The following is a 23675-nucleotide window of genomic DNA, read 5'->3' as shown; positions in this document are numbered from 1 at the left end:
GCTTTTTATCAATGCTTCTGCCCAGAATCCGTATCTCGTTCAGCCGCGCTTCACACCCACTGCACCGAGCACAGTGCTCAGGGGAGCCTAGTGCCCTTGTGGACAGGAGCGCAAGTGTGGAGCCGCACAGTCGTTAACACATTTGCCTGTCTGGCCTATGTAAGCCTTCCTGCAAGTAAACGGGATCTCATACACAGCCCCCGTGCGGCACTCCACAATTTGTTTTTCCTGCCTCACACCACAGGCAGGCCTTCTGTCGTCACGCATGACACGTGAGCAGAGAGCGGAAAAAACATCCTGGAAGAACTACATATCCTCTGTAAATAGCTCAATCACATCCAAAAAAAAATGTGGGAACAGGTACACAAACTAAATGGTACTTAATCTCCCTTCACAATTCCGGTTTTAACACCTCCGGGAGTATCAAGTATAGAAGAACAGGCGGATATACTAGGCGAGCACTCCTACAATATTTCCTGTTCTAACTACCCAGAATCTTTTTTAAGGTACAAAAGCACAGCTGAAAAACAAAGGCTTCCAACAGAAAGAGGTAAAAATCTAACTACCCAGAATCTTTTTTAAGGTACAAAAGCACAGCTGAAAAACAAAGGTTTCCAACAGAGAGAGGTAAAAATGAACCATACAATAGATTAATCACACTTCAGGAGTTACAGAAAGTCTTAGATGCTGGCACAGACTGCACCTGGCAAGGATGAAATACACTTCAAAATGCTTGCACATCTATGATTCCTCAGTGCACGCACTTTTAAAGTTCAACAAGATATGGGTAAATGGCAAAATGCCAGAAGCCTGGAAAAAGGCTCTTATTGTGCCTTTCCTGAAAGCCGGAAAACCACCAACCTCCCCCGGTAGCTACAGGCCCATAGCTCTCACCAACTGCTTCGGGTTGTGTTGAGGCTATATATAGACCATGAGTGATGCCATTGAGGAAGGCTTCAGATTATTTTTCAATCACAAAAAAATAATCTGGTGCATTTAATGCGCACTGAACTGATATTGCACAGCAGAGAGGCATTTTAATTTTTTTTTTGAAGTGCAGCTGTCTTCAACGCGATTTAATCCTTCAGTCTCAGGCCCAGTAGACAAAACAATTGTACTCACTATCTGCTAATTTTCCAATTTTCTGCTAGTGCACAGTAATGTGTACAATGAAAAGAAGTGTAATATGTAATACTTTTATAAAAACGTTATCTTATTCAAGCATGGCAAACTGAGAAGAAATACTCTACAAACCATAAGTAGGTGCTTCTGTAATGGGGCACACAGTGACCTCCCCTTTCCTCGCTTTTGGATACCTCCGCTGCCATCGCTGCTCTCCACTTCTTGTCACCGAGTGACTGTTGCCGGTGGTAGTCCTATAATGTGTCATATAATGCACCGTTGTCTAAGTTCCAAGCGGAGACAGGGCAACAATATATAATTACAAATGAAATGGTAACATTGAGAGTAAAAAAAACAAAAGGAAGAAAATATAAGCAAAAACATGCATATTTTTCATCCTGTTATTTTGAGCAAGCTGCTTGTTTTATTGTTATTGCTGTGGCATGAAAATTGTCATCAGCTAAGTTTTTAGGCACAAGCTTCTTAGAACTATGACACTGCTAAGGCCATTTTGGCAAGGTTGCTTGATGGAGCCACAACACCCAAACCTGACAACATGCACAATGAAAACTGCATTAAAGCAACTCATGCAGACCATAAAGTGCAGGGTAGAAATCACGATGCACTGTAAACAGAGGCATCCGATTCACAGTAAAATTAAATTTCTTAGGGCTTTCTACAGGTTTGTTTAGCTTTGGCTCAATCGGAATTCCGCAGCCTGCTCGTGGAACTGTAGCAGCACTCTGCACCTCTTGAATGACATGAGGGGGCGGCCTCATTTTGTTCAAGAGGTTCCCAACACATTCATGGCTGAGAACTGCGTTAGACCCTCCCCATCAATATGGCACTAACAGAACCTAATAATACTAAACACTTGCCTGAAAAATAAAGTGATGTGTAAGGAAGCTGAACTTGCAGCATACACCAACCGTGAGTGTTACAGGTGACAAAGACAAGATGCAGAAAGAAACAAAACATTTTTCAAAAAGGAAACTAATGGTTTAAACACTAAGAAAACTATTGGTTACAGGACAGCCTCTTTCATTTCACTGCAATAAATGCTTTTCCCTTTAAGAGAGCCAGCAGTTATTTTTGTCCAACTTTTTCAGAGTGCCTACTGCATTAAGGGGACATATGTGGCCCACTTTCTTAGCACTGCTAATTGGTGTGGCAGGTTGGAAATAGTGCAGAGAGCATTCTTTTGCTAGACATCATGAAGCCACATTTGGAACTGTAATAATTAGAAAGAATTCATGTTAGCCAAGGCTTAAAAGGCAGCTGGACCTTGATTGAGCAGACCCACCTTGCTTGCATTCCATGATATGAAAAGGCATACATACGCCTTTGGTGCAAACCGGTTGATGACTGCATGAAACGATTCCACACCAAATGTTTGCTGGTGGGGTGACAACTGCCGAATGTCATTCAGGAGACGCTTGCAGTTCAAGAGGCAGCAAAGTTTGTTGAATGCATCTTAGTCTGAAACAATACATGCAATAAGAACAAGATAGATCTGAGTACCAAGAAACTGCCAGGAAGCTTGCATTACCACAAAAAACAAGCTAAATGTCTGTTTTTATAACTGAGTGGTATGCCTCTTCATAGGTTCATTTATGATTGAAAGGGTACACTTTTGCTCAGATAAAATATAAGAAATGCTCAATGCATATTAAGACCAACACCATGACAAGTAATAATGTTTGAAATTAGTCTATATTTCAAGGTTCGCCTCATAAAGCCTGTACTAGGAGAATGGAAATCGAGCACACATCAACAACGTTTTATGGAAGTGATAGTGTGCCGTCTTCGTATTGGACATACACATCTTACACATAACTTTCTGCTAATGAAACATAACAAACCGACCTGTGAAGAATGCGACGCGATACTCACTGTAAACCATATTCTAATTACATGCTCAAAACTTGAGGCACTATGGAGAAAACATTTTACTATATTTTACAATCATACCATCCCATTCCATCCCACCTTGCTTTTAGGAGAAAGAGCACTTGTAAACCTAGCATCTGTTCTCAGTTTCCTAGAAGAAGGAAACTTTTTAAACAAACTATAGATTTAACATATCCATTTCCTCTTTTGCAACCAAAACATACATTAACCTTGCTCTTGGCGCATGATAGCCTTAGTTGCCTATGCGCCATAAAACCCAACACCACAACAACAACAATCTTTTCTCTCGGCCTTGTTAAACTTTCTGAATGTTAAATCTATCACTAACAAATTCAAAGATTAGTGATTGAATCTTCCACACCAAATGTTTGCTAGTGGGGTGACAACTGCCGAATGTCATTCAAGAGACGCTTGCAGTTCAAGAGGCGGCAAAGTTTGTTGAATCCATCTTAGTCTGAAACAATACATGCAATAAGAACAAGACAGATCTGAGTACCAAGAAACTGCCAGAAACTGCCAGGAAGCTTGCATTACCACAAAAAGCAAGCTAAATGTCTGTTTTCCCCCGCAGGGGGCACCTGTTAAAGCAGGTGTTTGTGTGTTTTGTGCGACACCACGGACCCCGAGCACCCACGCTTAGCCGTGCGTGGCATCGTCGTGTCTGGGGAAAAGGGGATCCTGGTGGTTGAGCCGATGCCGAGTGTTTGGACCCTTAAGGCCCCTCGGTGGAGGCAACACACCACTTTGGCCCACGCTTCCCATAGACGGCACCTTCGGGCTGACCCACCCGGGGGAAATCGGCAGTCGCCTTTTCCTATCCTCCCCTTCATCTTTCACGTTCCTATCTTCTATCCTACAACTCTCCTGTCCTCTACTCTCTTCCGGTTTTTCCTTACTTCCAGGTGGCGAGGGTTAACCTTGTGTGGCTGACTACCCTGAGTTACGCCATATTAGGTTATAGTTACGGTGTACAGCTGACGTGGACAGGACTTGCCTGCCAATTCCTGCCCCGTCCCCTCGTTGGGCTCCATGGTGGGTGGCTGGCGCCGCGGCCGAACATCATACATTATTTATGGCTTCTTCCTCCAAACAAACTGATCGCCTTTCCAAGAAAAGGCGGACCGATGTATCAGCCCAGTTCTTTTCAGCAAAGCATGACACTTTCCCTAAATATCATGTGATCCACAGTGAAAGCCCTGCCAAACAAGCTCGGCTAATATCCCCCTTTGCAGTATCTAGGTCTCTCACAACCATACTAGGCCCAGGATACAAAGTTAGTAAACTGGCTAGCGGGGATCTCCTGCTTGAGCTGCAAAGCAAACTCCAGTACAGCAACCTTCAGCAACTTACAACATTTGGGGATATCCCAATAACGGTCAGTGCTCACAGATCCTTGAACACAGTCCAAGGCGTGATATCAGAGAATGACTTCCTGTCACTTACCGAAGAAGAACTTCTTGAAGGTCTTTCTGAGCAAAATGTGATCGGTGTACACAGGATCAAAATCCGGAAGAACAACCAAGAAATACCAACAAAGCACATAGTTCTGACTTTCAACTCCAGCAAACTCCCTGAATCCATTGAAGTCGGTTACATCAAAGTAGACATCCGGCCCTACATTCCAAACCCTAGACGTTGTTTCAACTGCCAAAGATTCGGTCATGGCTCCCAGAGCTGCCGTGGCCGACAAACATGTGCAAAATGTGCCTCAAATGAACACAAATCTGACGAGTGTGAAGCTGCGCCACACTGCGCAAACTGTGCAGGTGAACACGCCGCGTACTCACGGTCATGTCCTTCTTGGAAGAAGGAGAAAGACATCATTACCATAAAAGTCAAGGAAAACATAACGTTTAAAGAGGCACGACAGCGATATCTTGTTAAACAGGGCACTTTTTTGTTCACAGCCAAACCGAACTATTCCAATGTGGTGGAGCATGGGGGCAGCACACCACAACAGGATTTGGTCTCCACCGAGGGTAAGCCTCAGGCAGGGCCATCCTTGCCCCAGGCAGAAGCAGCGAAAGCTGCCCTGCCATCGCAGAAACAGGGCACACTGGCCCCAGAGCCAACAGCCCAAAAGGCTTCTCCCCCAGAAGGGAAGCCTGCAACCAACACTCCTAACTCTCCCCAAACGTCCAAAGCCCCTGAGGCAATGGACACAACCCCTTCCTCGTCCACGCTGCAGCGGCGGCATAACTCTCTAGAAAGAAAACGGAGAGAAAAACCTCGTATAACAGGACCAGAAAAACCTGAAACCTAAATTCAGGTACATTCCAAAAAAAAAAAAAAATGGCGTTCCTCATACACTGGAACTGCCGAGGTCTCATAAACAACTACAACGATATAAAAGACATTTTACATTCATTTTCTCCTGTAGCCCTTTGCCTACAGGAAACTAACTTAGGACCACACCAAAACATTTTAAAAGGACACAACGTTTTTCGCTGCGACCGAAAAGAAGCAAATAGGTTATCTGGAGGTGTCGCTATTGTAGTGCAGAATGGAGTAGCAACACGTGAAATTAGCCTCAAAACCAAGTTCGAAGCTGTTGCTGTTTCTATCATTCATTATAAAACAATAACTATATGCTCACTGTATCTCCAACCGCACCTAACTGTAACCCTTCATGATCTGGAAGAGCTTTTAGAACAACTGCCAGAACCATATCTGGTTGTTGGAGATTTTAATGCGCACTCCACTTTTTGGAGAAGCGATCAGACAGACACTAGAGGTCGTATATTAGAGGATTTTATATTATACAATGATGTCTGCCTGCTAAATACAGGAAAGCATACATACTGCTCCCCAAGCACGGGGAAAATGAGCATTTTAGATTTATCATTTAGCTCCCCATCAATTTTTACTGATTTTAAATGGGACGTCTTTGACAATCCTCTAGGAAGTGATCATTTGCCTGTCATTATCAGCCTAACACCCTCACCCTCCATCACTCTAAACAAACCCAAGCGGTGGAAGCTGCACCTTGCGAACTGGGCTCTATTCCAGTCTGAAGCCAGCCTGGAAAAGGTCTTTTCCGAAAAACTCAGTGTTGACGAGATAAATGAAAAATTTACGGCCTGCATCATTGACGCAGCACTTGTAGCTATACCACAGTCTTCAGGAGTGGTACTGAAAAATCGCAAAGTCTGGTATTCTCAGGAGTGCAGAGATGCAAAGAAGAAACAAAACAAAGCTTGGGGAACCTTTCGCAGGTACCCTACAAACGAAAACCTCGTAAAATTCAAACAGGCGAAAGCTAGGGCACGGTACATCCGCCGAAACGCTGAGAAGGCTTCTTGGCAAAAATACATATCATCAATAAATAGCTCAATCACATCAAAAAAAATGTGGGAGCTTGTTCACAAACTGGATGGCAACTTCTCCCCGTACACAGTCCCCTTTCTAACATCTCCTGGCACCCAAACAAACTTACAGGAACAGGCAGATATTCTAGGCGATCATTTTTCTGCAATTTCAAGCTCACTACACTACCCAAAATCTTTTATAACATACAAAAACAAGGCCGAAAAACAAAAACTGCCAACAAGTGGAAGTACTAATGAAACATATAACAAGTTAATAACACTACAAGAAATAAACACTGTTCTATCTGCCGGCAAGAAGACTGCACCTGGCCCAGATCAAATTCACTATCAGATGCTAGCACATCTTTCTACACCTGCATTAGAAGCACTTCTGAAATTTTTCAACAAAGTATGGGTATCCGGGAGTATTCCTGAGGCCTGGAAAAAAGCTATTATTGTGCCTTTCCTGAAACCAGGAAAGCCACCAACGGCCCCCAGCAGTTATAGACCCATAGCTCTCACAAGTTGCCTAGCAAAGTCTTTTGAAAGTGTTCTTAATACCAGATTAGCCTTTGTCCTTCATTCCCAAGAACTTCTAGACATACACCAATGTGGGTTCAAAACAGCATGTTCTACCACGGACCATCTAGTCCGCCTTGAAAACACTGTTCGTGAAGCATTTATTCACAAACAGCACTGCCTTGCCGTCTTCTTTGATATGGAAAAGGCGTATGATACTACATGGAGGTTTGGCATCCTCCGTGACCTAGCATATTTAGGCATACGTGGTAGGATGTTAAACTGTCTAAAGGACTTCTTGTCAAATCGCTCATTCCGTGTGCGTTTGGGCTCAACTTTTTCAAAGAACTTTGTACAGGAGAATGGCGTACCACAGGGATGCGTCTTAAGCACAACTCTCTTTATAGTAAAAATGAATTCCATAAGCACAGTTATCCCGAAATCCGTAATGTATTCAGCTTATGTTGACGATCTACAGATTGCATACACATCCTCTAACGTATCTACATGTGAAAGACAGGTGCAGTTGACCATAAATAAACTAGCAGCATGGGCAGACACAAACGGATTTCAGTTTTCTCCTCAAAAAACAGTGGCTCTCCTATTCTCTCTCAAACGAGGCTTACAAACAGATCCTACACTACACCTGAACAAAACGAAATTACCGGTGAAAAACGAACACAAATTTCTAGGCGTAACTTTTGACAAAAAACTCACCTTTCTTCCTCATATAAATGTCCTGAAGAAAAAGGCTTCCAAATCTCTAAACATACTAAAAGTTCTTTCCCGTAAACACTGGGGCGCTGACAGGACATGCCTTAAACACATTTGCAGATCTGTCGTACGCTCCACCTTAGACTATGGCTGCATAGTGTATGGGTCAGCTAGACCATCATATTTAAAAAAACTAGACCCGGTACATAACACAGGACTTCGACTCTCATGTGGAGCATACCGAACTTCTCCTATATCCAGTCTGCTTGTGGAAACAAATGAACCTCCTCTTGAAATCAGAAGAACTTCACTTACATGTGCCTATATATTTAAAATCAGATCTCTGCCAAAGCATATCTGCTATTCTCTAGTAACTAAATGCCCTTCTAGAACACTATTCACCAACAAACCCAATGCAGTGAGACCACTGCTCCTAAGATTTGAGCAAATGTGTCAAGAGGTTGAGCTACCGGATTGTTTACCTAGCATTGCCAAAAGACCTAACCCTCTGCCTCCTTGGTACCTGGTCCCTGAAGTTTGCGACCTCTCTCTTACACAGTTCCAAAAAACAATAACCCCACAAGAGCACTTCATACAAGAATTCCTTCAGCTGAAAGAAAAATACAGTAACTTCACAGACTTTTACACGGATGGCTCGAAAACAGATCATTATGTCGGAAGCGCAGTTGTTCAAGGCGAATGGGAGGAAATAATGAGACTTCCACAGTGCGCGTCCATCTTTACTGCTGAATGCTATGCTGTCTCTGTTGCCATAGAGAAAATAATGAAAGAAAACCTCAGGAGAAGTATTATTTACACAGATTCCCTAAGTGTAGTCACAGCCCTTCACACAAGAAATGCAGTTATACCAATACTTGGAAACATCATACACAGCATAGCAACACTTACAGATGAAGGACGAAGCATAAAAATTTGCTGGGTACCCAGTCATGTAGGAATCCAAGGTAATGAAAAAGCAGATATGTGCGCTGCCAAAGCTCGAGACAAGAAAATAAAACAAGTGCAGATACCATCTCAAGACTGCATGAAATTGGTACAGAGTAGACTGATACAAAAATGGCAGTCCACTTGGAACACTGAAACAAATAACAAGCTACACCTCATAAAGCCTGTAATAGAAGAGTGGAAATCGAGCACCCATCTTGAACGTTCCAAAGAAGTGGCTCTATGCCGTCTTCGCATAGGACACACACATTTAACACATAGTTTCATTTTAACTAAACAGGATAAGCCCCTGTGTGATTCATGCGGACACGAGCTAACAGTCATCCACATTTTAATCTCATGCAGACAACTTGAACAACTGAGGAAAAAACATTTTACACAGTTTTACAAACAACACATTCCTCTTCATCCAGCTTTGCTTTTAGGTGAAAATGCGCTTGTTGATTTGCCCTGTGTTTTCAGGTTTTTAATAGAAGCAAACGTCCTAAACAGAATGTAAGATTAAATTACATAAATACAACACCCTTAACCATGAAATTGGCGCATGATAGCCTAAGTTGCTTATGCGCCACTAAACCCAACACAACACAACACATACTAAAAGTTCTTTCCCGTAAACACTGGGGCGCTGACAGGACGTGCCTTAAACACATTTACAGATCTGTCGTACGCTCCACCTTAGACTATGGCTGCATAGTGTATGGGTCAGCTAGACCATCATATTTAAAAAAACTAGACCCGGTACATAACACAGGACTTCGACTCTCATGTGGAGCATACCGAACTTCTCCTATATCCAGTCTGCTTGTGGAAACAAATGAACCTCCTTGAAATCAGAAGAACTTCACTTACATGTGCCTATATATTTAAAATCAGATCTCTGCCAAAGCATATCTGCTATTCTCTAGTAACTAAATGCCCTTCTAGAACACTATTCACCAACAAACCCAATGCAGTGAGACCACTGCTCCTAAGATTTGAGCAAATGTGTCAAGAGGTTGAGCTACCGGATTGTTTACCTAGCATTGCCAAAAGACCTAACCCTCTGCCTCCTTGGTACCTGGTCCCTGAAGTTTGCGACCTCTCTCTTACACAGTTCCAAAAAACAATAACCCCACAAGAGCACTTCATACAAGAATTCCTTCAGCTGAAAGAAAAATACAGTAACTTTACAGACTTTTACACGGATGGCTCGAAAACAGATCATTATGTCGGAAGCGCAGTTGTTCAAGGCGAATGGGAGGAAATAATGAGACTTCCACAGTGCGCGTCCATCTTTACTGCTGAATGCTATGCTGTCTCTGTTGCCATAGAGAAAATAATGAAAGAAAACCTCAGGAGAAGTATTATTTACACAGATTCCCTAAGTGTAGTCACAGCCCTTCACACAAGAAATGCAGTTATACCAATACTTGGAAACATCATACACAGCATAGCAACACTTACAGATGAAGGACGAAGCATAAAAATTTGCTGGGTACCCAGTCATGTAGGAATCCGAGGTAATGAAAAAGCAGATATGTGCGCTGCCAAAGCTCGAGACAAGAAAATAAAACAAGTGCAGATACCATCTCAAGACTGCATGAAATTGGTACAGAGTAGACTGATACAAAAATGGCAGTCCACTTGGAACACTGAAACAAATAACAAGCTACACCTCATAAAGCCTGTAATAGAAGAGTGGAAATCGAGCACCCATCTTGAACGTTCCAAAGAAGTGGCTCTATGCCGTCTTCGCATAGGACACACACATTTAACACATAGTTTCATTTTAACTAAACAGGATAAGCCCCTGTGTGATTCATGCGGACACGAGCTAACAGTCATCCACATTTTAATCTCATGCAGACAACTTGAACAACTGAGGAAAAAACATTTTACACAGTTTTACAAACAACACATTCCTCTTCATCCAGCTTTGCTTTTAGGTGAAAATGCGCTTGTTGATTTGCCCTGTGTTTTCAGGTTTTTAATAGAAGCAAACGTCCTAAACAGAATGTAAGATTAAATTACATAAATACAACACTCTTAACCATGAAATTGGCACATGATAGCCTAAGTTGCTTATGCACCACTAAACCCAACACAACACACAAATGTCTGTTTTCATAACTGAGTGGTATCCAACACATAACTAGGCATCTATTTAATTTATAACAAGCAATTTAGCTGTTCAATATAATTCTAAATTCAATGATGATATACTTAGAGCACCTGGATAAAAACACTTTCGTGGTTGCAGTTGGCCATGCTGGCACCTGTCATAAAGGCCACCGTGGCCATGGTGCTTATTCTGCACGTGGTTCAGCAGACTCAGCCACACATGGACAGCCAGGTCTGCACTGCCAGCACCAGCACTAGCCGCAAAATAATGGCGATTGATTATGGACTTGGTCCACAGCCCAATCAGTTCACAATCTGCGGAATTTGAGGTGGCAAGAAGCTTTTTCCTCAGCCCTGGAAAGAGAACATGGGTATCAGTGAAAGTGTGACAAAGCATGTTGTCTTTGTGTTAAGTGCATTCTTCTCCAACTTACCTTTGCTCACGTGCCACATATCAAAGAGATGAGTCGTCTTTGCACGGTTGGTCCGAAGGTACTTTCGTACCTGAGGATGACGTTCTGTTACTATTTCATTGATTGTAATGTCATGGCTATCCAAAGAGGTCAAGGCCCTCTTTAGGCCCTCCAACTCCATGTTGCCACTGCAAGTGACTTCAGTAGACTGTAAGAAATTGTATATTTAAATAATGAGCTAGACTGCTGGAAAGAAAACTTAGTCAAGACTAGTACAAAATGATTCCTGTTCCAATAAACATACTGCTGTGGCAGCTAGCCCACCAGAAAACAAATTTTTCGGCAAATAATTCGTGGCAGACAATTTTTTATTATCTGCTTTGAAAGCCACCATGAAAAAACAAACTTTTACTCGTGAAGCATGGTATGCTGTACATTTTTTTAACACTGACGTTTCCTTCCATACTACTACACCCGCAGGGGCACCTTGTGTAAACTTGGTGTTGGTGCTTGGTGCCACCATAGACCCTGAGCCCCCATACCGAAACTGTAATCCGTACCGTGGCGATAGATTGAGAGTTGGAGGGAAGAAACCTTGAACGGTGACGGTTGAGGCCATGGTCAAGCCTCGGCCGATGGGCTCCTCGCCTGTCCACCAGGCGAGGGGCTCCGGGACCTTCCTCTGCGTATAAGGGTGAACCAGAGGCGACATATATTAGGACCCCCTGCATGGAAAAACTACCTTTAAAAAAACCTGATCGACCCCTGAAAAGAAGTTGCACCGAAGTGACGCAAAAAATCACGACATCAACTGAGAACTTTCCAAAATTTGTCTTGCACTCTATGACCGAATCTAAACCAGTAAATGAACTGTCAGTCTTTCTGATTGCCAACTCTCTGAAGGCCATCATTGGGGCAAACTATAAAGCGAAAAGCTAGGATCTGGTGACCTGCTAATAGAGGTATCAGACAAAAGTCAGTCTGACAACCTCCTCACAACAAAAGCATTTGCTTACCTTGACGTTCAAGTATCGCCCCACTGCAGTCTTAACAGCTGCCAGGGAGTGGTTTCTGAGCGAGGCCTCCTAAATGAAACAGAATCAGATCTCCTCGAGGGCCTACAGAACCAAGGTGTAACAGCAGTATGAAGAATAACAATCAGGCGAAAGAATGAAGAAATAAAAACGAAACATATTGTTCTCACCTTCAACCGGAGCACACTTCCTGAATTTATCAATGTGGAATTCATCCGATGCAAAGTTAGCCCGTACATACTAAGCCCGCGCAGGTGCTTCAAGTGTCAGCGGTACGGGCATGGTAGCCAGACGTGCAAAATGCAGCACACATGACCATGCAACCGATAAATGCAACTGACAACAAATGTGTGAACTGTGAGGGTACCCACCTTGCATACTCATGGTCCTGTGCAGCCTTTCAGGCCGAAAAGGAAGTAATCAATATAAAGGTAACTGAGAAGATAACATACGGAGAGGCGCGAAAAAAGCACAGAATGCTTTCCTCTGCTCCCTATGCTGACGCAGCCCGCAGAGGGGCCAGGCCGCGTCTAGTAACGGTGGGCACGCAGTGCAATGCTGCTGACGTGCTCCCACCACGGCTCCTCACTAAGCAGCCACCGGCTGTACCAATCTGCAATCCCGGAGGTCACTTCCCCCAGACGTCCGGGACACCAAAGACATCTGAGAGGGACTTGGTTCCTCTTGAAACACCTCCTGCCTCCATGCCTTCACCAGAGGCGATGGAGGCGAGCATGGACTCCGCAGCGTCAGCGGCGCCTAGGGAGTCTGCCAATGAGAGGCGGGGCCTGCTAGACCGCCTCAAATCAAAAAAACTTACACCAGTTAAGCCCCCTGATAAGGGCGGCGAGTCTTGACCCTACTCTTTATTCTTTCCACGCCTACCAAAATGGCTACTGAGAGCATCATTTATTGGAACTGTAGAGGACTTCTAAAAAATCTGGATGACGTATATGAAATCCTCGCCGAACACCAACCAAACATAGTTTGTCTGCAAGGAACGCATCTGAAACCAACAGACACAAGTTTTCTCAAGAAGTATCGCGTATTCAGGAAAGATAGGCAAGGCAGTACTCAGGTGGCGTTGCCATTGTAACACAAAAGTCAATCCCTTGTCGAAACATCTCGCTTAACAGAGGCAGTGGCAATACAAGCCTTAATATTCGGTAAAATAACAACGGTATGTTCACTGTGTATTCCGTCAGATCATAGACTATGCAACAAAAATTTTGAAAAGTTGATTGACCAACTCCCAGAACCATGGCTGCTGGTCGGAGACTTTAATGCCCACCACCCATTATGGGGATGTACAAGAACGGACTTCCGAGGTGCACTAATTGAAAAGTTTTTGTTGTCCTCAGGATCATGTTTACTCAGCTCAAAACAGCCAACATACTACAGCTCAGCTCATAAAACGTACACAGCCATTGATTTAGCCATTGGCTCTCCGATGCTCTTGGCAGCTACAGAGTGGATTGTTATTGACAATCTATATGGAAGTGACCATTTTCCCATCTCTGTGAAGTACACAGACAATAAAAATGTAAATGCGTCTAGTCCCAGGAAATTTAAAGAATATGCGGCCAACTGGGATATTTTCAGGGAACACTCAGCTCTGCCCTGTTCATCAGTTACTGCCTTAGGCGTTGACGAATCTCAACTCTTGATCACGCTGCACATTATAGATGCTGCAGAAAAACACATCCCACAAACATCAAGTAAGCCACGAAACAAACGAAGGCCGTGGTGGAATGCAGAATGTAAGACTGCCCGTGAAATACAAAACAAGGCATGGTTCGAAGTTATGCCGATACCCCACGGCTGAAAACCTAATAGGATTTAAGCGTGCAAAGGCAAATGGCAAACGTGTTCGACGCATCTCCAAGTGAGAAAGCTGGTCATCATTCCTTCTGTGAACTCTTATTCTGATGCTCACAAAGTATACAACAGAATAACAGCACTCAAAGGATATAGCACAATCCCAACGCCCCTTGTCAGCACCAGTGGTGACTCTTTTAAACACCAAGCAAACACACTAGGGCAACACTTCGAATATGTATTCAGCTCAGCGCACTATACAGATTCGTTTTTGCGGCACAAGGTTACTGAGGAGAGGAAGCCTATATGTAATAAAAGACCGTGCACAGGAGGGTACAATAGCCCTTTCACCATAGAGGAGCTGAAGATTGCACTTGGCACATGTGGGAACACAGCACCAGGTCCTGACAGGATCACATATGGAATGCTCAAACACCTGCATACGGACACGCTTGACACCCTACTCTGCCTGTATAATAAAATATGGGCCACAGGACGCCTTCCTAAAGCATGGAAGGAAGCGATCATTATCCCGATATTAAAACCCGGAAAAGAACCCACTCTTGCTGCCAGTTATCGGCCTATTGCTCTAACCAGCTGCTTATGCAAGCTTTTTGAAAAAATGGTAATCACCGCCTTCTACATTTCCTTGAATACAATGGTCTTCTTCATCAAAACCAAGCTGGTTTTAGAGCTGGGCGGTCAACAGCTGATCAGCTCATTGCATTTGAGTCATATGCAAGGGATGCTTTTGCACACAAACAACATTGTTTATCTGTCTTTTTCTATCTTGAAAAAGCATATGATACCACTTGGCGCTATTGTATCATCCGCGACCTCTCCTTTCTTGGTATCACAGGGAACATGTTGAATACAATACGAAGTTACTTGTCTGAACGATCCTTCAAAGTTTTTGTTGGCAATGCATACTCAAAGCAGTAGATACAGGAAAATGGTGTCTCTCAAGGTGGTGTTCTCAGTTGCACACTTTTCTTAGTCAAAATGAACTCTTTAAAAAGTGTGTTGCCAAAAACCATTTCTTGCTCTGTATATGTTGACGACATCCAAATAAGCTTCAAATCTTGCAACTTGGCCATCTGTGAAAGACAGATTCAGCTAGGTGTTAACAAATTGTCCAGGTGGGCCGATGACAATGGGTTTAAATTTAACTCTGAAAAAAGTGTTTGTGTACTTTTCTCTAAGCAGCGTGGCGTCAGACCCGACCCCAACATTACATTAAATGGTCAGAGCCTAGCCCTTACAAAGGAACATAAATTTCTTGGCGTAGTTGTTGATGAAAAACTTTCCTTCAATGCCCACATAAAACAGTTGCGACTGAAGTGTCTCAAAGCAATGAATCTGCTAAAAATCCTCTCTCACCTTTCATGGGGCACAGACCGCGACTGCCTTCTGAGCCTTCTGAATAGTGTAGTTCTATCACACATTGACTATGGCTCGATGGTCTATGGGTTCGCATCATCCTCTGCTCTAAAATTGCTTGATCCCGTGCACCACCTCGGCCTTCGCCTCGCCACGGGTGCTTTTCGAACTAGCCCAATTGCTAGCCTTTATGTCGAGGCGAACCGATGGTCACTGCAACGAAGAGAATTTACTTGTGTTATTTATGCTATGAAGGTTCTATGCGAACTAGATCATCCATGTCGCCGGCTCCTGCTTGACAAAACTAGCACTGCACTTGTCTCAAGAAAACTATCTCTGACACCACCATACCCAATCAGAGTTGCCACTCATATTGAACATCTGGACGTTCCAGTTACCAGTCTTCATACAACTACCATAAAAAACTTAATTCCTCCTTGGGAAATGCACACTGTTAATTGTGACCTGTCGTTTCTTGAAGTGCGCAAACATGCATCCCCTATTGCCATACAGCAGCACTTCATGTCACTTCAGGAGAAGTACACTTGTGATGTCTGCTCAAGTCTCCTGTGCAGCACATGGACCACAGTTTTCACAGTCAAAAACCCTGAACAGACATACTAGTATATTTACCGCTGAATGCCATGGTATCCTTTTAGCTGTGAGACACATTATAGAAAATAAAATACAGACGTCGATCATCTACACAGACTCCCTCAGTGTTTTAACGTCCCTATCCTTTTGGAAATGGCATAATAAGAACCCAGTCCTGAACTCTCTTTATAACACCCTTATGTTTGCCCATAAACTAGAAATTAAAATTACACTGTTGGGTGCCAGGCCACCGCTGTATACCGGGTAACGAGGCAGCTGATAGGCTTGCTGCTTCAGCTGCCCTTCGAAATGACACAGACATTGATAAGATAACTTATCATGACCTCAAACCACACATAAAAAGCATGATTCGGCAACAATGGCAAGAGGAATGGGACACAGCAACAGAAAATAAACTACACACAATAAAGCCAAGGATAGGCAGATACACCACAGAAAAACAAGACAGATTTAAAGAAGTAGCCCTGTGCAGGCTGAGAATTGGTCACACATACATAACCCATACATATCTTTTAACCAACTCTCCTGCACCGCACTGCTCGAGATGTGGTGATCGGCTCACTGTCATTCATGTTTTAATCATATGTGTACAACTGGAACAAGAAAGAAGACGTCATTTTCCCTCCTTGTTCACTTATCAAATACCTGCACACCCATCCATTTTTATTGGCGACAACCCAATCTTTCCTTTAAAACAGGTGCTTAAATTTTTATCACAAGTAGGCTTTTTACATAAAATTTCTTATCGACGTGGGTCTCAGCCCGCTCCTCCTTGAGAGGATGGATGAGATCCTTTAAAACATCTACTTATACATTGCACATCCATTATATATCGCAAATGAATTTTAGGCCCTATACACCATTGTTTTAGCAATTTTACAGAGCGAATACATTTTTAGGCCCTATACACCACTGTTTTTTATTCCTTCATGAAAAATCACAACTATTCCATTATATAAACTTGAGTACACCGTTAACCTTGAGTCTGGCGCTCTTTGGCTTGATTCGCCCTTGTGCCAATAAAATCAATCATCATCATCATTACTAGCCTGATTCCAGATGTTACTAGAAACATAGGCCACAAACATACTAGCATGTATATGCCATACTTACACCACATTTCCTAAAATAATAAATGCAATACACGTGATTTTTCAATCATACTGCTGGCTGTTCTTTCTCATACTTTCATCAATTCTTTGTATGATTACTTCACACAGCAAATTCAAATTAATCAAAGCATGAGTGGCTGTTGCCTCCCTTAGTGTGCATTCCATAATGAGCCTCTCATTTCTCTACATTTATTTGCTTACGTGCCTGCTAGGCTGAACACACACCAGTAAAGGTGATGAGTTATCTTAAAATGTAAGAAAAACAATGGGTATGACTAATGGTTAGGTACTTAGGAGAGTTTGCTGTCACCTCCACAAGTTGGACATCAATGATTTTATTGTCAGATGTTTCGAGCAAAGAATATGTGCCATATTTAGCACTATAGCCTGGGGAGTCTGCTCGGCTGTCCCCAACAAGTTTTGCCCATTGCTTCTCACTTTCAGTGTGTCGAACAATGCCTCCCGCTCCTCTTGCCTCACCTTGGGTAACAAAACAACACCATATGCTTTGTGACATGCTTGCAATAGAAATGAAAATTTTCTGTTTCTGCCTTTTGTTTGGTCAGAAATACACGTTTTCTGAGCAGTGCATGCAAAAGTTCACCACAGTTCAGCTCACAAAATCTACACACCTTCTGCACTGCTGGAAATAAGAGGCGGCTCTGTATGCAGTCATATGTTCGCCTGCTAAAGCAAACCACTCCAGCATGGTTGAACAAATGGAGGACCTGAGTAGGGCTGCACCCTGCAAACAGAATTGCTGCGGCAATCGCAACATTTCCGCATGGAAAGTTTTTTTGCCTTGGCTGGCTGAACCAAATACAGCAGTGACCCTCCTCACATGTTGTGATGACGGCCATTGAGCTAGACACCTGAAAATTAAAAAAAGCTTGCAGTAATGAACCAATGCAAGCCTGTGGCTCCTTCAAATGCACACGCTATGACTAGCACTGCTCTGATTTCAAAAATATTATTAAAATGATGCTTGATAACAGGAAGTGGAAGAAAACAATTTCGGAGACATTTAGATCAATGTAATCTTCCTGTGACAAGGGTACAGTTAGTGCCACTTTGAATAAGTAACATTAACATTTAGTGTCATTCCTGCAGTTTCACATGGTGAATTTTAGGGCTAGTAGTTGCAGAGTGCCCTGACATCGTGGTGTGTTTGGCAATTTCACTTCATTTGGTCAGGCTAAAGAAGGAAATAAATAAGTAATTAATAACTAAGTCTCAACATCAGCACATCCCTATAAGGTTATAACATACATATTTGAAATCGCAATGTCTTCAACTTTTTCGTCTGAGTTCTTAACTGTGTATTTCAATGGCCATCTCTTTTAAATCAATACCAAAAAAAATATAGTGCGCACTACTTTACAGCTGCTTTCACTGCCAGTTCTTTTGAGCACACTGTTAACTACAGCAGCAGCAATGACAAAATCATTCACTTCCAGTTACTAATCAGTCAAGCATAGCATGCTTAGATAAAAACAAACTGACGAAAGCGAAACAATCACATGAAACAACCCCTGGGTTCACCTGCTGCACAAAACGTCACTCAAAAAAGACACCTCTGCTTGAAAGAGCAAGAGAAGTCTTGCTGACACACTTATTGTCCGTTGAAAGAAAATATGATTCAACCATCTCTATCGTCATCTTTTCTTTTTGGCTATACAAAATCCTAACCTGGTCAAACATAGGAGTTCACTTCTCCTTCATTGTTTCACATGATTGGCAATGTGAAACCAGAAATGTTTTGTTCTTGCCACTTTCCAAGTTGTTCTGGTGTTCCAGTAGTCTCTTGTTTTGTTAATACATCGTCCTGTTTGTACTATATAACAGTCGTCCTTAATTCAGATGTTACGGTGGACGCTACAGTCACGATAGTGACGTCGATCGGCTTGACTCGACGTGCCCACTTCGTTGCGAGGTAATGCAGACATTCTGAGGCACGCTTGGTCGCACAAACCAGGGACTGCCACAGGGCGACACCGAGACTGGAAATCCAGCTAAGCCAACCCGGCCCACGCAGAGTTCGGCTCGCCCGTGGTTCTGTTGTGGTATAATTAAGGACGACTTCGGCTTGCTGGCACTACCCGGCTTGCTGGCACTTTCTTCCACTATGCTTAGTAAAGGGTTCCTTTCTTTTGGTGCTTCTTTTTATTGCATGTTAATATTCTGATTTTCCCACATTATTTCTGTGCTGATAAGACAGCTTCATATAAAACACCTGCAATGGAAAAATTAATGCAGTCCTTCTAAACGTAGTAGAGTTTAATGTTAATTGGTGTAGGATGTCTGAAAGCTTTTGCACACAGATAAAAGTTGATGGAGACAGTAATGTGCAATTCACAGCGTGAGAGTATATTGTAGCCTGCACACGGGGTGGTTGGCTGCAGCGATAGCTGTGACTTTCTGTACTCACTTCCCCACGAGAAATTCAAGGGTTCTAATCTGCTCTGCCTTTTTTTCCACCCGAGCACAGCAGGTGTGAGCCAGAACATGTTAGGTTAGCTTTGACGGTCTGAAGTAGTGCTTTTGCACTGAAAATGGCGCAGTGAAAGGTCGAAGGCCAAGGTGGCTAAATAACGCTGTTTGAATCACCTGCACCAGACACGTATACTATGACGTCCCTATCTGGCAGGCCAATCAGAAGTGAGACACAACACATATTCACACAAATATTAGTACTTGGAGTATTTCTTTAAGGGAGTACATCTGTATGTGAACATGATAAACCTATAACCTTGCATCCACAACCTTGCGGTTTCGCATCAGGGCATGCCTAGCGTGCAGTAATTGCACTGAGATGGATTAGTGACACTATGCAGGCCAAGTTCTAAGCATTCTGCTGGCTTGTGGTTTAACAATGCTTGTCAGCAACAAGGGAAGCAATATCTGGAACAAGGTGTTGTGCAGAAATGGTTCGTGTGGTAGCTGTGAGGTAGTCATCTGTCATCCTTGAATTCAGAGGACCTTGCATACGCACAGCAAAGATGCAAGTACGTACACACAGACATGGCATTGATTAGTGTCCCTTTGTGTCAGAGACTGGACAAATTGTTATCCGATTGGGTAAAAAATTGCGCAAAAAAACACAAAGGACAAAGAAGAACACATAAGACGTGTGACAAGCGCTACCCAATGGATCACCAACTAGCCCGGCAATACGCTCTTCTCAATTGTTATCCGAGCAAGTGCAAAACTCTGGGAAGCGTGCATCTTCAAACATCTGTCACAATCTTGTGCTTGCTCATTGATCTCTATTTACAATGAAAGGGGCGTGGAAAAAATTTTTATGCAATCCCTATCTGAGCAGAGCCCATCTCAGGTAACAAACTTTACCTTGTAATTGAAGTATGTGCTTCCGGAATTGGGAAGGCAGAAAATTGCAACATGTTTGCCGTCGACTGCCCCTAAGCAGTTGGGAAATTGCCATTTCATGCTGAAACCTTCAGCAGTCTTCTTCCAATCAGCATTTGTGGGTGTCTGAAAGCAGTCATCAGTACTTTTGTAAGCTCACCGGTAGCAATCTTACAAAATGTGCTCAGCTAAATGACTGAAACCCTGTTCAATACCTTCACAAAAAGATGTGAAGACGTTACAACCAAATGAACACTTGGTGTGGATAGGTAATGCTTAGAAAATTATGATTTAATTTCATGCCATGTTTAAGGTATTTTAGAGTGAAACAAGTGATATAGAAGAACATAGATTTTTAATCACACAATAAACTCTTCGAGTACTTGGAGCAGCCTAATTCGTAGGCTCACTTGGCGCTCCGGCGGCACTTGTCGCATCGTCCCTGCTAGAGACATTGCGAACAAGTCTATGTGGTCTTGTGTGTGTGTGGGGGGGGGGGGGGGTAGTCAGCACAACCGTCAGCCGCCCGACCTGATCAAGTAGCAGATCATTTGCCTCTGCGTCTTTTTTTTTTCTTTTTCCAGCTGCTCCGGCCGACACCTGCGATGCTGCAGATACCTGCGGCTCGGCTGAAGTCTGTGTTTCCGACAGAAGAGTCTCAGCCAATGATGGAGGAGCCTCCAGAATAACTTCAAATGACGCCGGCAATTCGTCGAAATCTACACCGCAGTCGATGTCGACGTGCAGCACATGGGGCTGCAGCCCGCTTGGCCCTGCCACATTGATGTGGCCTTGCTCAACGGCCGAGTTATGCCGAGTTGGCGCCTTTATGTAATGAGAAAAAATATACATATTATGAGGTTGGATCTTGAAGTCACATTGTTAGCATTGTTGAGGTACTCTCATATGGCACATCATTATTTGTATCTCTTTCAGAAGCACTGACATGATGCCTGCAGGGTAGCCTTTCCTAATCTTGTGGTCAAAGATGATCACACATGCATTTGTACAGAGTCTAGTGCACTGTTTCTCTCAGATATACTGCCACATGCATTTGTGAGTAAAAGTGGTATAAAATATGCAGGTGTGGTGGGGCTCAGGAAAACTGCATCGAAACATCACCTATCAACAGGGACAGTAGCAACAGCACATGCATTTCAATAAAATGGGCAGGGGTGAAAGCAGACTCGAGCATTTCAGAGCACTTTTGGGAGCAGTGATAACGTCATTTTTGGGCATTGGTCAAACCCCTTTCATATTTGATAATTGCAGTTTTCTCTTTCTGAAATACAAAACCTCCCATCTGATTCCTTTTTACGTAAGTTCAATGTCTTTCCGACTTCACACTCATCTCTTAGAAGACAGTTTAACAAAACTTGAAGTTGGAATAGATGGCGCATTGCAACTTGACTAAAGATAAAGTGCACAGGAAGATACACTCAAGAGAAGAAGACACAGGACAAGCGCTAACTCTCATCTGATTTATTTGCAGCAATAGCAGCAAATATATGCTGAAAAGCAGTCGTGCAGTACATATCAGTAACATAAAGACAAAGTCAAAGCAAGGAATATTACAAAACACGATCAAGAAAACTGATCTCTGCCTTCCAGAGCTGCACCGACATATCGCTGACACATTGCGGGCTTTAAGGAGTGGAGGGACAAATTTGGCAGCACACTGCGTGAACTGCACTGCATGCGAGCCGCGACTGGATGACATTAAGGTTCTGGGCAGAGGCCGCGATAAGACAGCGTGTGAGCTATTGGAGGCATTTCATATCGGGAAAAGGGGAGATAGGTGTGTCAGCGTTACGTCGGTGCGGCTCCGGAAGGCAGAGATCAGTTTTCATGATCGTGCTTTGTAATATTCCTTGTTTTGACTTTGTCTTTATGTTATTGATATGTCCTGCGCATGACTCCTTTTCAGCATATATTTGCTGCTATTGCTGCAAATAAATCGGATGAGAGTTAGCGCGTGTCCTGTGTCTTCTTCTCTTGAGTGTCTTCCTGTGCGCTTTATCTTTTGTCAAGTTCTTAAAAGGCAAATGACCAAAGCATGTAAGATAACTAACACAGACTTACCTTAGCAACAACATGAAACAGACTAGCAGCAAACGGAATGATTGCTGGTGTGCTTCATAACTGAACACCTAGTCTGACCTAAAGTGTTTGCCTATTTCGACTTCATAGATTCAAATGTCGAGTCTTGCCGACATGTCGAAAAGCACTTGCAGATGTTAAATGCTAAGTTTCAGTGTTCCACACATTATTGGACAGTGAACACTAGTCGTGTGTTTCGAATGTGCCGTAGCAGGTGATTGCTGTACCAGCCTTTCCCCCTTATCCCCTACAGTAGTTTTGTGCCTTCCTCTTAAAAATGAAGTACTCCTAAGCAGTTTCCTGTCCTCCCCTCCATCTTTCACTTTCCTGTCTCCTTTCCTACAACTGTCCTCTCCTCTCTTCTTGGTTTTTCTTTTTCCAGGCGGCTAGGGTTAACCTTGTGTGGCGTACCACCCTGAGTACCGCCATATTTGGTTATAGCTGGGGTGTACAGCTGGCATGGACTGGACTTGGTTGCAAGTTCCTGTCCTGCCCCCTTGTTGGGCTCCATGGTGGGCGGCTGGCACCTTGGCCGAACAACACACATATTACATGGCTTCTTCTACTGTAAAAACTGATCGCCTAAACAAAAAAAGGCGCACCGAAGAAATTGCAGAATTCCTGCAAAAACCTAAGAAAAGCTTCCCCAAATATCACGTCGTGCACTCCGAAGTTGAAGGAAAGCCGGCCCGAACTTTGTCCCCATTTCTAGTGTCAAAATGTTTCTCAGCTGTCCTTGGTCCGAAATGCAAAGTCACGAAAATAGCAAACGGAGACCTACTGCTTGAATTAAACGACGAAACACAGTATGCAAAGCTTCCAAACCTCCACTGCATTGGGGATGTCAATGTGACCATCACCGCCCATAGATCTTTGAACACCGTGCGTGGTGTAATCTCCGATAATGACTTCCTCCACATAAGCGAGCAAGAAATGCTAGAAGATCTTGCAGAACAAAATGTTGTAAATGTGCACAGGATAACAATCCGAAGAGATGATAAAGAGATACCTACTAAACATCTCATTCTCACATTCAGCTCAAGCGTACTGCCAGAAAAGATCGAAGTAGGATACCTGAAAGTTGAAGTCCGACATTATATACCGAACCCCTGAAGATGTTTTAACTGCCAACGATACGGCCACGGATCACAAAGTTGTCGCAGTCGCAAAACATGTGCAAAATGTGCTTCGAAA

At 43.3% G+C, this 23675-nt stretch overlaps 1 long non-coding RNA gene and 1 pseudogene across 5 annotated transcripts in view; one reads left to right on the top strand and one right to left on the bottom strand.

The window, feature by feature from the left end:
- The window catches only part of LOC146188839 (uncharacterized), a 121843-nt gene that overhangs the window by 78868 nt on the left and 19300 nt on the right, over positions 1 to 23675 (top strand). For 2 of the 5 annotated variants that reach the window (XR_014707601.1, XR_014707600.1), the window contains exon 4: positions 20966 to 21836. The exons of 1 other annotated variant lie outside the window; for it this stretch is intronic. This is a non-coding gene — a long non-coding RNA (uncharacterized LOC146188839). Of the gene's footprint in view, positions 1 to 20965; positions 21837 to 23675 lie in introns of those variants that run through there. 2 more of the 5 variants (XR_014707603.1, XR_014707599.1) reach the window with 2 other exon arrangements.
- On the bottom strand, positions 1247 to 20818 carry LOC146188840 (uncharacterized; annotated as a pseudogene).

This window comes from Amblyomma maculatum, chromosome 5 (genome assembly GCF_055883805.1).
Source record: "Amblyomma maculatum isolate TAMU_Amacu chromosome 5, ASM5588380v1, whole genome shotgun sequence".
NCBI lineage: Eukaryota > Metazoa > Arthropoda > Arachnida > Ixodida > Ixodidae > Amblyomma > Amblyomma maculatum.
This window is presented reverse-complemented; position numbering and strand designations above follow the sequence as displayed.